A 14,882-nucleotide genomic window follows, 5' to 3' on the forward strand; every position below is an offset into this window, starting at 1 on the left:
AGTATTCTTGCTGGAGAATCCCACAGAGGAGCCTGGCAGGCTACAGTCCATGGGATAGCAGGAGTCAGATACAATTTAGAGACTAATCGACCACCACCAGGTGACAAGCAATTACATCCAGTAATTAAGAACATTCAGTGGAAAAATACTTGAGTATTTCCAGGTTTTCTTTCTCAGGAGAATAAGCCAAGCTATAAAGAGACTCTTTTTTTCTAGAGTCACAGAGCTAGTTGAGAAAACGATCAGATCAAAACCTGGTTTCTCTCTATACAATGCCTTGCTTTCACTTTCAAAAAGTAAGCATTTGAACTAAACACAGGAAACAACTTATGGCTGATGCTGAAATTATAAGCCATACTTTGGATCCAAGCTCTCATATACTTTCCACGTTTTCAGGAAGGAAAAAGAAAGAGCAGTGATGACAGAAATCAACTAACGCTAATAAGGTGACAGAAACTGAAGAGGAACTAAAAAGCCTCTTGATGAAAGTGAAAGAGGAGAGTGAAAAAGTTGGCTTAAAGCTCAACATTCAGAAAACTGGCATGGCAAGTTGGTCCCATCATGGCATCTGGTCCCATCACTTCATGGGATATAGATGGGGAAACAGTGGAAACAGTGTCAGACTTTATTTTCGGGGGCTCCATAATCAATGCAGATGGTGATTGCAGCCATGAAATTAAAAGAAACTTACTCCTTGGAAGGAAAATTATGGCCAACCTAGATAGAATATTAAAAAGCCAGAGACATTACTCTGCCAACAAAGGTCCATCTAGTCAAGGTTATGGTTTTTCAAGTGGTCAGGTATGGATGTGAGAGTTGGACTGTGAAGAAGGCTGAGCACTGAAGAATTGATGCTTTTGAACTGTGGTGTTGGAGAAGACTCTTGAGAGTCCCTTGGACTGCAGGGAGATCCAACCAGCCCATTCTGAAAGAGATCAGCCCTGGGATTTCTTTGGAGGGAATGATGCTGGAGCTGAAACTCCAGTACTTTGGCCACCTCATGTGAAGAGTTCACTCATTGGAAAAGACTCTGATGCTGGGAGGGATTGGGGGAAAGAGAAAGGGACAACAGAGAATGAGATGGCTGGATGGCATCAATGATTCGTTGGACATGGGTTTGGGTGAACTCGGGAGTTGGTGATGGACAGGGAGGCCTGGCGTGCTGCAATTCATGGGGGCACAAGGAGTCGGACATGACTGAGCGACTGAACTGAACTGAACTGAATAGGGTGACAAATAAATACTTGACCCTGTTTCTCAATCAGCTGTTCCATGTCTAGTTCTAACTCTTGTTTCTACCATACATTTTTCTCAGCAGACAGGTAAGGTGGTCTGATAGTCCCATCTTGTTAAGAATTTTTCACATTTGTTGTTATCCACACAATTGAAGAGCCACATAGTCAAATTATTCATTCACATAATCAACCAAACAGAACTAGATGTTTTTCTGGAATTCCTTTGCTTTTTCCATGATCCAACAAATGTTGCCAATTTGATCTCTGGTTCCTCTGCCTCTTTGAAACCCAGCTTGCACATCTGGAAGTTCTCAGTTCACGTACTGCAGAAGCCTAGTTAAGGATTTTGAGCAAAACCAAGCTAGCATGTGAAATGAGTGTAATTGTGTAGAAGTTTGAACATTCTTTGGCATTACCTTTCTTTGGGATTGGAGTGAAAACTGACCTTTTCCAGTCCTGTGGCCATTTCTGCGTTTTCCAAACTTGCTGGCATGTTGAGTCCAGCACTTTCACAGCAGTATCTTTTAGGATTTGAAATAGCTCAAATGGAATTCCATCACCTCCACTATCTTTGTTTATAGCAATTCTTCTTAAGACCCACTCGACTTCACACTCCAGGATGTCCACTTCTGGGTAAGTATCACACTGTCATGGTTATCTGGTGTCATTAAGACCTTTCTTGTAATAGGTCTATGCATTTTTGCCTTCTCTTCTTGATCTCTTCTGCTTCTGTTAAGTTCTTATTTCTGTCCTTTATCATGCTCAACTTTACATGAAAATTCCTTTGATATCTCTAATTTTCTTGAAGAGTTCTCTAGTCTTTCCCATTCGACTGTTTTCCTCAATTTTTTTTTTGCATTATTCATTTAGAAGACCTTCTTATTTCTCCTTGCTATTCTCTGAAACTGCATTTAGTTGGTTATATCTTTCCCTCACCTTTCTCTTCTTTCCTCAGTTATTTGTAAAGCCTCCTCAGACAACCACTTTGCCTTCTTTCATTTCTTTTTCTTTGGAGTTGTTTTGGCCACTGCCTCCTGTACAATGTTACTGTCTACAGTTCTTCAGACACTCTGTCTATCAGATCAAATCCCTCAAATCTACTAGTCACCTTCACTGCATAATCACAAGAGATTTGATTTAGGTCATACATGAATGGTCTAGTGGTTTTCCCTACTTTCTTCAATTTAAGTCTGAATTTGGCAATAAGGAGTTCATGATCTGAGCCACAGTCAGCTCCAGGTCTTGTTTTTGCTGACTGTGCGGAGCTTCTCCATCTTTGGTTGCAGAGAGCATAATCAATCTGATTTTGGTATTGACCATCTGGTTATGCCCATGTGTAGAGTGGTCCCTTGGGTTGTTTGCTATGACCAGCATGTTCTTCTTGACAAAATTCTGTTAACCTTTTTCCTGCTTCATTTTGTACTTCCAGGCCAAGCTTGCCTGTTATTCTAGGTATCTCTTTACTTCCTACTTTTGCATTTCAATCCCCTATAATGAAAAGGATATCCTTTTTTGTTATTAGTTCTATGAGCTATTGTGGGTCTTCATAGAACTGGTCAACTTTAGTTTCTTTGGCCTCAGTTTTGGGGGCATAGACTTTGGATACTTGTGATACTGAATGGTTTGCCTTGGAAATGAACTGAGAATATGTGTATGGTGGTTTAGTCAGCAAGTTGTGTGCCTGCCTGGCACCTCTGTCCATGGAATTCAGGGGATCTTCCTGACTTAGGGAATGAGCCTAGGTCTCCTGCATTGCAGGCAGATTCTTTACTGTCTGAGCCACCAGGGAAGCCCAATGTGTTTATATGAAATAGCAATTATATGTTATGTATATTATTGCACATTTTTTGTTCAAGAATTAAGTTTTCACAAAAAGTGTATTTGATTCACAACATAAAATAATAATATCCATTTTAAGATTTATATTCATACCTATGTGAGGGCAACCTCTGTATGATTTCTGGTAGTAAGGGAGCTAAGAATGATAAAGAACAGATGATTTGATGACAATATTTAATGAAAGTATAAGATTATATATTTCCATTGTTAATAAAATTTCCACAAAAATTAATGATTTAAACTTAAACAATGTTTACAGATTATACATGGAATAACCAGTATTTTTAGTTAAATAAAATTCGTATATCATACATATGGCCAAGACCACTGATATACAATTACTTGCACACTATTTGTGCCATCTTGTGGCTGCAAGAATTTTAAATCAAGTCAACATAGAATGTTGTTGCAGGTATGGAGCATTATTAGCCTGAAGGTATCCAAAGAAATACATTATACAGATATCTTTGCAAATTACATCCTTCAAGTTTGGACAATCCATTTAAAATTCAGTAATACAATACCAACTCTTCCTCAATATGCATTTAAGCCTTGTATTCCATTCATCTCTGAATGTCAAATACATAAAACCACAAATGCACTGTGTTCTATAATTATGAGAACGCAGCTCAGGTTGGTAATCAGCATTAACATTCTGGCTTCTGTAATATACACAAAGCCTGCCTTCAGAGCCAAATCATAGGCTCTGGCAGAGAGTATAAATTTCTTGAAAGTGTTTAGGGATAAAAGATACAACATTTCAAGATTAAAAGGAGAGAACAGTAAGAGAGCATTACGTAGAGAAGGCAACTATAAACATAAGTGAAAGTGAAGTCGTGTCCAACTCTTTGCCACCCCGTGGACTGTAGCTTACCAGGCTCCTCAGTCCATGGGATTTTCCAGGCAAGAATACTGGAGTGGGTTGCCATTTCCTTCTCCAGGGGATCTTCCTGATCCAGGGATCAAACCCAGGTCTCCTGCATTGGAGGCAGACGCTTTAACCTCTGAGCCACCAGGAAAGCCCTATAAACGTTAAGAAAAAATACAAAATCTTGCATTTGTTTTTAATTGCCCTCTTTTTAAATGGTATTGTTTTCTTATCCTTACAGTGTTCTATTATCAATAATCTTAGAAAAAATATAAATTTATATGAGACAGTCCTTAGAGTGTTACTGTGTAATTACTACCAATAGTACCAATATTCCTGTAAGAAATTATATATACATGTATGTACATATATATATATATATATACACACACATAGATGTATATATAGTTAAACTTCCTTGGAGAAAGAAATGGCAACCCACTTCAGTATTCCCACCTGGAGAATCCCATGGACAGAGGACCCTGGCAGGCTACAGTTCATGGGATGGCAAAGAGTCAGACATGACTTAGCAACTAAACCACCACCATAGTTAAACTAATGATGAAGAGCAGCCCATTCAGAAATTAGGAAAGCCATTCAAGAATTCAATGAGAGGCACTTTGAGCTGTGAAAGAGTGGAGAAATTTGGCAGCAGATAGAACTGGCTCTGACATTTACTGATTAGACAAGTGTGAGATGAATCTTTCAACTCTCTGAACCTTGGTTTCATCATTTGTAAAACATAGCAACAATCACAAGCTGAGAAAACACAGATGCTTCTCAAAATACATTTTTCCCTCTTTCCCATTTTAGGTTGACTTAACATACTAGGCAGTCAATGACTGATTTTGATGACAGAGTTCTAGTGTCCCTTAGCCCTCCTAGATTAAAGCTCTATTTTAATAAAGGGAAGATACAACCCATTTTCCCACTCACTGTGATGGTCCACTAAGAAAGAAAGATGTGCTTGCTCCTGGTACAGGTGGTCACTGGTACTCCTACCGAATAAATTTTTATGAAATCTGAGTTTTTCCTATAGTTTCTGCTCAAATTAAACAGGAGCGTATACAGCATATCTGAAAGCCCTTATACACTGCACTGGAGGTCTTAGTCCAGACGATAATTAACAGTTGTTTACAAGCAAGGAAACTTAGAGTGACCTTAGACATCACTGGAGGTCTCTCAGCACTAAGACAAGATTGATTTCCTGTGTGAAAGGCCAAAGTTTAATAACTGATTGATTTTACAAGTAGATGCTAAGTTCTGTGACTCATTTCATCTACCTAAGTCTACTTCCCATGTTGTAAAGCTATTATTGCTAATTAATCAGTTTGTTGGTATGAATGTTGAGGTTGAGGAAGATAGGGCAGAAAGAAATTGTTGTGTGATTATAACAGAAATGAAGACAGTTGGAATAAACCCAAGGAGACACAACTTTGCACTTAAAAAGCAATGTGAGGATATTGTGCATGAGCAGTAGTATAACATATCCAGTCAAGGCTTTCTTTTTATTAAACATGATACCTTAATGCTCAGTGAATCAACTAGAATCTTAAGACAACCAAATGATAATCTTCTGGGTAAATAACTTTCTATATCAATTCCTATTACTAAAGACATCAGAAATTTAATTTTATAATAAATATTTCAAAAAGAAGCATTTTAATCAGAGAATCTGGAGCAGCCTACTCTAGTTAACCTTTTTGCAGTTATGCTGTCCAAATGCTGAACAGTTTCAGTACTTTCACTTGGGAGTATGTTTTAGAGAAATATTGTCCTTCCATCTCCACATTATTATAGAGATTATAAAATCAGTGCATTGCTGAATAGTAAGAGAATTGACCAGCTTACTGAAGGAGTAAAAAGTACAAGTGTTACTCACCCAGCTGTGTCCAGCTCTTTGCAGTCCTACGGACTGTAGCATTCCAGGCTCCTCTGTCCATGGGATTCTCCAGGCAAGAATACTGGAGTGGGTTGCCATTCCCTTCTCTAGGATATCTTCCTGACCCAAGGATTGAGCCCATGTCTCTCACATCTCCTGCACTGGCAAGTGGGTTCTTTACCACTAGCACCACCTGGAAAATCCCTGGAAATATATCAGTTCAGTTCAGTTGCTCAGTCGTGTCCGACTCTGCGACCCCATGAATTGCAGCATGCCAGGCCTCACTGTCCATCACCAACTCCCGGAGTTCACTCAAACTCACGTCCATCAACTGGGTGATGCCATCCAGCCATGTCATCCTCTATCGTCCCCTTTTCCTCCTGCCCCCAATCCCTGCCAGCATCAGAGTCTTTTCCAATCAGTCAACTCTTTGCATGAGGTGGCCAAAGTACTGGATTTTCAGCTTTAGCATTATTACTTTCAAAGAACACCCAGGGTGGATCTCCTTTAGAATGGACTGGTTGGATCTCCCTGCAGTCCAAGGGACTCTCAAGAGTCTTCTCCAACACCACAGTTCAAAAGCATCAATTCTTCTGTGCTCAGCTTTCTTCACAGTCCAAATCTCACATCCATACATGACCGCTGGAAAAACCATAGCCTTAACTAGATGGACCTTTGTTAGCAAAGTAATGTCTCTGCTTTTCAATATTCTATCTAGGTTGGTCATAACTTTTCTTCCAAAGAGTAAGTGTCTTTTGTTTTCATGGCTGCAATCACCATCTGCAGTGATTCTGGAGCCCAAAAAAATAAAGTCAGCCACTCTTTCCACTGTTTCCCGATCTATTTCCCATGAAGTGATGTGACCGGATGCCATGATCTTTGTTCTCTGAATATTGAGCTTTAAGCCAACTTTTTCACTCTCCTCTTTCACTTTCATCAAGAGGCTTTTTAGTTCCTCTTCACTTTCTGCCATAAGGGTGGTGTCATCTGTATATCTGAATCATTGATATTTCTCTCAGCAATCTTTATTCCAGCTTGTGCTTCTTCCAGCCCAGCATTTTTCATGATGTTCTCTGCATAGAAGTTAAATAAGCAGGGTGACAATATAGAGCCTTGGCATACTCCTTTTCCTATTTGGAACCAGTCTGTTGTTCCATATCCAGTTCTAACTGTTGCTTCCTGACCTGCATACAGATTTCTCAAGAGGCAGGTCAGGTGGTCTGGTATTCCCATCTCTTTCAGAATTTTCCACAGTATATTGTGATCCACACAGTCAAAGGCTTTGGCATAGTCAATAAAGCAGAAATAGATGTTTTTCTGGAACTCTTTTGCTTTTTCCATGATCCAGCAGATGTTGGCAATTTGATCTCTGGTTCCTCTGCCTTTTCTAAAACCAGCTTGAAATAACTCCAGAAAGAATGAAAGGATGGAGCCAAAGCAAAAACAATACCCAGTTGTGGATGTGACAGATGATAGAAGCAAGGTCCAATGCTGTAAAGAGCAATATTGCATAGGAACCTTGAATGTTAGGTCCATCAATCAAGCCAAACTGGAAGTGGTCAAACAGGAGATGGCAAGAGTGAACATAGACGTTCTAGGAATCAGCGAACTAAAATGGACTGGAATGGGTGAATTTAACTCAGATGACCATTATATCTACTACTGCGGGCAGGAATCCCTCAGAAGAAATGGAGTAGCCATCATGGTCAACAAAAGAGTCTGAAATGCCGTACTTGGATGCAATCTCAAAAACAACAGAATGATCTCTGTTTGCTTCCAAGGTAAACCATTCAATATCATGGTAATCCAAGTCTATGCCCCAACCAGCAATGCTGAAGAAGCTGAAGTTGATCGGTTCTATGAAGACCTACAAGACCTTTTAGAACTAACACCCAAAAAAGATGTCCTTTTCATTATAGGGGACTGGAATGCAAAAGTAGGAAGTCAAAAAACACCTGGAGTAACAGGCAAATTTGGCCTTGGAATACGGAATGAAGCAGGGCAAAGGTTAATAGAGTTTTGCCAAGAGAACACACTGGTCATAGCAAACACCCTTTTCCAACAACATGAGAGAAGACGCTACACATGGACATCACCAGATGGTCAACACCAAAATCAGATTGATTATATTCTTTGCAGCCAAAGATGGAGAAGCTCTATACAGTCAGCAAAAACAAGACCAGGAGCTGACTGTGGCTCAGATCATGAACCCCTTATTGCCAAATTCAGACTTAAATTGAAGAAAGTAGAGAAAACCACTAGACCATTCAGGGATGACCTAAATCAAATCCCTTATGATTATACAGTGGAAATGAGAAATAGATTTCAGGGACTAGATCTGATAGGTAGAGTGCCTGATGAACTATGGAAATATATAGACTGCTTTAAATAAGTGGATTTAAAATTTTTAAGTGACCTGTGTATTTTCAATAATGGAGCTAGTGTTTCCAAATTATTTATATACAAAGTTTGTAAGTACTCTATTTTTATCTTCTTTAACATTTTTAAATCAAGGTTTCAGATGATAATGAAGATTGAGATAAAATGTGTAAATTAAGCACATTCTTAGAGCATAACTCTCAATGCAAAATTAGGATGAAATAACCCCAGGACTGCATGATTCTGATAGGTTCTTTGTAACTAGATTTTAAATATCTTGGTCAGAGGAATCAAGGATCAAAATCAAGATAAAACTGTGCTGGAAATAATTCAAACCATTTCACAGAAGTGTCAAAGTGATTAGTCACATGAAAAGCCCCAGAAATGTTAGTTGTATACAAGTTGTGCATGAGCAAACAGTATAATTTGGATGTTCTAATATGCAGAAGTCTTCCACAGGAGAGTCCTATGGGAAGATCAGGATACCACACATTAAGAGTTAAGTCTAAAGTAATCAATTGCCCAGAAAAGGAACTTGGGATAAGGAGAGGTTTGTAAATCACAGAAACAGCTGAGGAAATTTAGAATATTTAGCACAGGGAATTGAAGAATGATGGGAAATATGCTGATTATCTTCAAATATTTAAAGAACTATTATATTTATGTGGAAATAGATGTTTTTGTCTTTTTGGGGGGAGAGGCAGCTAGCAGAGAATACAAATAGAAAGATTTCGCTTGGTTCATTAGAAAGAACTTTATCTTAATTAGGACTGTCTAGCAATAGGTTGGAGGCTTTGTATTAAGTAAGATCATTGTCTTTCAAGGACACTGTAGACAGGATTCCATTATTTGGAGGGAAGTTAGGTTAGATATCTTCTAAGGTTCTTTCCAACACAATCTTTCACTCACTAGGATATATCGTATACATGGTCTATAAATTTTGTGCCTTGTGGCAGGATATAAGTTTTCCTGAAAAGAGGGGTGTCCATGCTATAGGAGAAATGAAAGGGTTTCTTCAGTTTTCTTAAAACAATCATCTTTTCCCTATGTACATAACCTAGGTTAGAACTAAATGCTTTATTATGTTGTGAAAACTAATTTTGCCCTAAATCTACTGAACTACCACATCCCCTGGAACACTAGGGATGAGTTTTTAGAAACTAGAATTCAAGCAGTAAGCACACTGTAATATCGTTCTCAAAACTATGATTAATCCAGACGGAAACACTCCAATGATTAATGGAGTAACATTTTTTATGGTGTGTGTTGTCTCCACGATATTTGCTATAAAACATCTAACATTCCACTGAAGGTTTCTAAGCTCTGTGGAATAGAAATAGATTGATAGCATCTTCAGTCTCTTGATAAAAGAAGGGCAACCTAAATGTAATTATTTCAAAAGTCTCTGGGGAAAACAGAGATATGTCTGAAATGGCACAGTATCTAAAATAAAGTCAGACATACCTGGAGGAAAGCAATAGTGACTTCTTTTACAGTAATATTAACTTGTTCTTGTCTTTGTTTCTGCATCTATGTCTTGATGTCTTTTTTATTTGTTTATTGTTTTTTTGGCTAAAAATAAAATTACAAAACTAGAGACAGGAAAGGGAGGGAGAAAAGAAGAGTGCAATGAGGGGATTAAACCATGCTTACTCTCAAATTTCATGTTATAATATCTACCAAGTTTGAACAGATGCCTTTATGTTATACAGGGCTCTTCTATATATTAAAGAAAATAAATATTAACTTTTAGCTGAAATTATTATGATTCATATTGTATGTTCTTAGTTATTTTCAATATATTTTCCATATGATGCTAAATGTATAATAAATTTGGATTCATTTAAGTATGATTAAAAACCAAGCCAATCACTGATAACTTAGAAGTTCTGTGGATTTATATCCCTTGACACTGTTAATGTGATCTATTAATGCTTAACTTTCAAAAGGATTATTTCTGGAATATCTGCCCCAATATTTTGTTTAGTGTACTATCATAACAATTTACTTTGTCTTATAAAATTTTGACAATATTTGATGATAAAATAGCAATTCATTCATAAGGTTTTATTCCATGATTGCACAAAATATTCATTTCTAAAGTTGAAATATGTTTCTCTAGATGTTCTTTATTCTTCAAAGAAAGTGTGACGCATTCAGAATATTTCTCTGATTCATGTTTCATCCCATTCAGTACACTGATGGGATGATCTCTATTTCTTCAACTTCTGTCTACCACTCTGTAGACAATTTCTTAAGCTTTTAACACTCACAGAACTTATTTCCTAGAATTAGAGACTGACATTGCTAAACACCCAGTGAATGCTGGAAATCATCTTGACATCTCCCTCTCCTTCACCGGGTCTAAAACTTTTGTGATGAACAAATATTCATGCTATCTTCTGAAAATCTTTTTAAATCTGTCTCTTTCCATCCACACAGGCCAGCACACCCCTGACTCTCAACATTTCTCACTAAGATTATAAACCTATTCCTCTAACTGGGTTTCTTGCTTCCAGCTATTTCCTGCTCCTTCAAAGGCTTTACAAAGCCAATAGAGCTGTCAGAGTGTTTCTCTTTAAAGAGAAAGTCCCTGTTTACAAATCCTCCATAGGGTTCTACAAACTTCTGGATAAAATTCAAACACCTTAAAAAAAAATCAAAGCTATTTCATAATCCAATTGCTGTGTACTTCTGTTGCCAAAACTCAGTCTCTGTACACAGGTGCCAGATTAAATCTCAGACACAAGAGTGTTGGGTGAAACAGAAATAGCTTTTAAACTTTGCCAGGCAAAGGGGCCCACAGTAAGCTAATGCCCTCAAGTCTGTGTGTCTCACCGTGGAGCTGGGAACGAGAAGCTTTATAGTAATGGTTCAGGGAGCAAAGCATGATCAGCTTGTGGACATTCTTCTGATTGGTTGGTGGTGAGATAATTGGGAGTCAGCATCATCCACCTTCTGGTTCCAACCACTTTAGGGTCTATGTTCTTGCCGTCAGCAGCTTTCATCATGGGGGGTCTGCATTTTGTAGAAACAATTTAGGAATGTGGTCAGGCCTTAATCACTATCTTTAAGAACTGTCTTTAGTGTTCTGCTATATAATCTGAGAGTAAGTGGCAGATTTATGGTCTGAATTGTTACCAGTTCCCCAGCCCAATGGCTACTCTTTGTTTCTCCATCTTCACATTTCCCAATCACCAACTCTTTAAAAAAAAAATAATGTTACTTATTTGTTTCTTTTGGCTACACTGGGTCTTCATTGCTTTGCGTGGGCTTTCTCTAGTTGCAAGCAGGGCTATTCATTGCGGTGGCAGGTTTCTCATTAAGGTGGCTTCTCTTGTTGCAGAGCATGGCTCTAGGCACATGATCGTCAGTGGTTGCAGCACGTGGGCTTAGTAGTTGTGGGTCCCAGGCTCTAGGGCTGGGGCTCAATAGTTGTGGTGCACAGGCTTCGTGGCTCGAGGCATGTGGAATCTTCCCAGACCAGAGATCAAACTTGTGTCCCCTGCATTGGCAGGTGGATTCTGATCCACTGTGCTATCAGAGAAGTCCCCGTCATTAACCCTTGAGTCAACCTTTTTCTTCAAAACCCAAGGACACAGTTTCACTTCCTCAATCTATTGTCTTATCACTTTTCCATACGGTGCTGTGCTCAGCATACAAATCTGCAATTAATATCATCCATTCTCACTCCTTTTTGACATGAACAATGATTCTTTGTCTTCTTGAACTGTCATATCACTCTACCAACCTTTCTTATACCTTGTGTAGTGGGAGAACAGGATTGTGGAAGACTGGGGCTTAGCTAAAAGCTTCAGACTGAGTATGGAAGAACAGAATGGGAAATAACATATAGTGGAAGAGTATTTAGATTTGCTGATCTGATCAGATCAGCTGATGCTAAAAGCTTCAGATCAGCTAAAAGCTTCAGACTGAGTATGGAAGAACAGAATGGGAAATAACATATAATGGAAGAGTATTCAGATTTGCTGATGCTGATCAGATTTGCTGCCTCATCTCTGGCCACATACACACCTATCCCACATTCAAACCATTTATCTCTAGACCTCAACAAATACCTCTTACTAGAATGCATGATAGAACCTTGAAATAAGCTTAACAGCATGAGTTAAAAAAGATTACATATAACAAATATATTCTTTACTTCATAAGGGACTTTAAAATGTGGAATTTTGGTCCATTCTTTAATAATTGATCTAAATCCATGTATCTCAAGCCGTCTACCTTGTCCTCAAAAGTGTGGGCCTTAGAAATAATATGAAATTGAGCACTGAAAAGGCCTTTTCATGTGATAAAAAATGATAATGTGTTTTTAGATAAAGAAACAAAATGAGAGAACTTGTCAGTATCTCTCATTGTCCTTGTTACCATTATCAGTTACTTCTGTCAGCACAATATGCTGAGCACTAAAAAGAAGGCAAAACCATTGTCCTATGTGAGAATTTTTGGGGTTTTTTTTTTTTTTTTTTTTGAGTTTTTTTTGAAATACAGGCACAGAAATCAACTTATCATGTTTGCCCACACTTTCTGCCCTGGAAGTTAGGCATATTTATTAGCTACAATATAGCATTTTAAGCTGGCATTTGGATCATTTCAATAACTAATGTTTGTTTTATCAACAATGGTTTAATTTGACATGATGCATAATGCATCTGCAATAACAGTGCCATGTTTGATGGATAAATGCCTAGGAAAAAAATTCAAATTGGCTAATAAATAAAATTGAATTTTGAGACCCCATTTATTTTAAGGAAACTTGTCATGGGTTATTAACTGTACTCAATAATAGCTTGTTTATGTCTGTGCATAAATAATTTGAAACAAATCGGGGTGACATAGTTAGAAACTGTCATACTTCACTTACTGCTGACTTTCTGAGCTCCTCACCACCTGACCCGCTAATTTTCAGAAATAATTTCTACTTGTTAACAAGATTCTGAACAAAACTTAACTAAATTTCCATACATTTAACATAAATCTGTTTTTTAAACATTCAGAATTTCTACCAATATGGAGTTAACCTAAAATTCTGACTATAGATAGTTGTTTCTTTGATTTCTCCACATATTACAATTAACTCAGAGTTTGTTGTTTTTTTGTTGTTTTGTTTTTTTAAGGCTGATGCCTTCTTTCTCAATCCTAGAGATTCTGAATCAGTTGGTCTAGGGTCACATTTTTGCTTTTTAAAAAAATCAGTTGAAGTTTTTTATTTTGTTTTAAACTTCTTAAGCATATGTGGAAAGCCAAGATTGAGAACTCCAGCTGTAACACAGAGTTCTGGTTACTTAGCTCGTCAGTGAGATCAGGTTGTTTAATACTAAAAATTGTCCCATTTAAGTTTTGGGACTGCCTTTTGAACTTGCATTTCTAGGTGCCCAGGGAATATCCAAGACAGCCTTTGTTCTCAATGAATTTATGTAAGGGCATCCAAATGACAATATAGAAAGGCAAAGTAAGATATTGTTGCAAGAGAGGTGTAAAACAAAGGCTTTGTGAGATCTTCTCTGTGATGGACAAGGACCAAAAAACAAAAAATTTTGGAATAGGTAGAATGTAATCAACCTTGTCAATAAATGTGGATGCATGCTTTAACCTTGTTATTGCCTTTGATATCTCATAATCTTCTAATAATTAACTAAACCAAACATTTTTACTTTACTAACAGTGAGAAAGGAAGAAAGTGAAGTTGCTCAGTCGTGTCCAACTCTTTGCAACCCCGTGGCCTGTAGCCCACCAGGCTCTTCAGTCCATGGAATTTTCCAGGCAAGATTACTGGAGTGGGTTGCCATTTCCTTCTCCAGTAAAAACAATCTAATGTATTTGTATTTTTCTTTGTAGTATGGAAACAGGTTTATATATGTTGCCATTTTTGAGACTTACAACATATGGGCTATACAATTCAGTTTTCTTATTTTTGAATGAGAATACAGGCTCAGATTGTAAATCAGTTGCCCAATTTACAAAACTAACAATTGGGATTGTTAGGTCTGCAATGACTCCTCCCAAGTTTTATATAGTTCAGACCTTTTTTCAATCACCCCGTTTGAAGTTAAGAGGTTGCTGAGTTTAGGCTAGACACCAGATCTCTTAACACTGAGTCCCTTTCTTCCGATATACTATGACACATAAACATTTAATAAACCATATATTCAACAACTGTAACTCAAAATCTCTTAAAAATTAACTTTTCAAAAGACAATTGACATCCTAATATATTTTATAAAACAGTACCAAAAAATGCACTACTTTACTGATTTTCCCCAAATGTAATTTTTTCTTCTTTCTCTGCAGTCATACCTAATATCTGCAACTTGGCAAATTACTAAAGTCAAACCAGTTTAGAAGCTATAAAAAGTCAGGTGTGGATTGTCTGCTTTATAATACTTCTTTATTGTCCTATAAGTAGAAACACCTTGCATGCTTTATTATGAGTCATTGCAAACTCTATATAAATAGTTACTAGTGCACAGAATATTAAAGTTTTGATTTTTAGAACTTTCTGGAAAGCTTTCTTCCAAACAGTTTTGATCTACAGTTGATTGCATTCACAGACACAGAACCCACTGGTCAACTGTAAATGATTAAAGATCGATAGATAGATCTATAGACCGCATAAGAGGTGTGGCAAATTGAGCCTAAAAGACACCTTAAAAGACTT

This window comes from Capricornis sumatraensis, chromosome 1 (assembly GCF_032405125.1).
Source record: "Capricornis sumatraensis isolate serow.1 chromosome 1, serow.2, whole genome shotgun sequence".
NCBI lineage: Eukaryota > Metazoa > Chordata > Mammalia > Artiodactyla > Bovidae > Capricornis > Capricornis sumatraensis.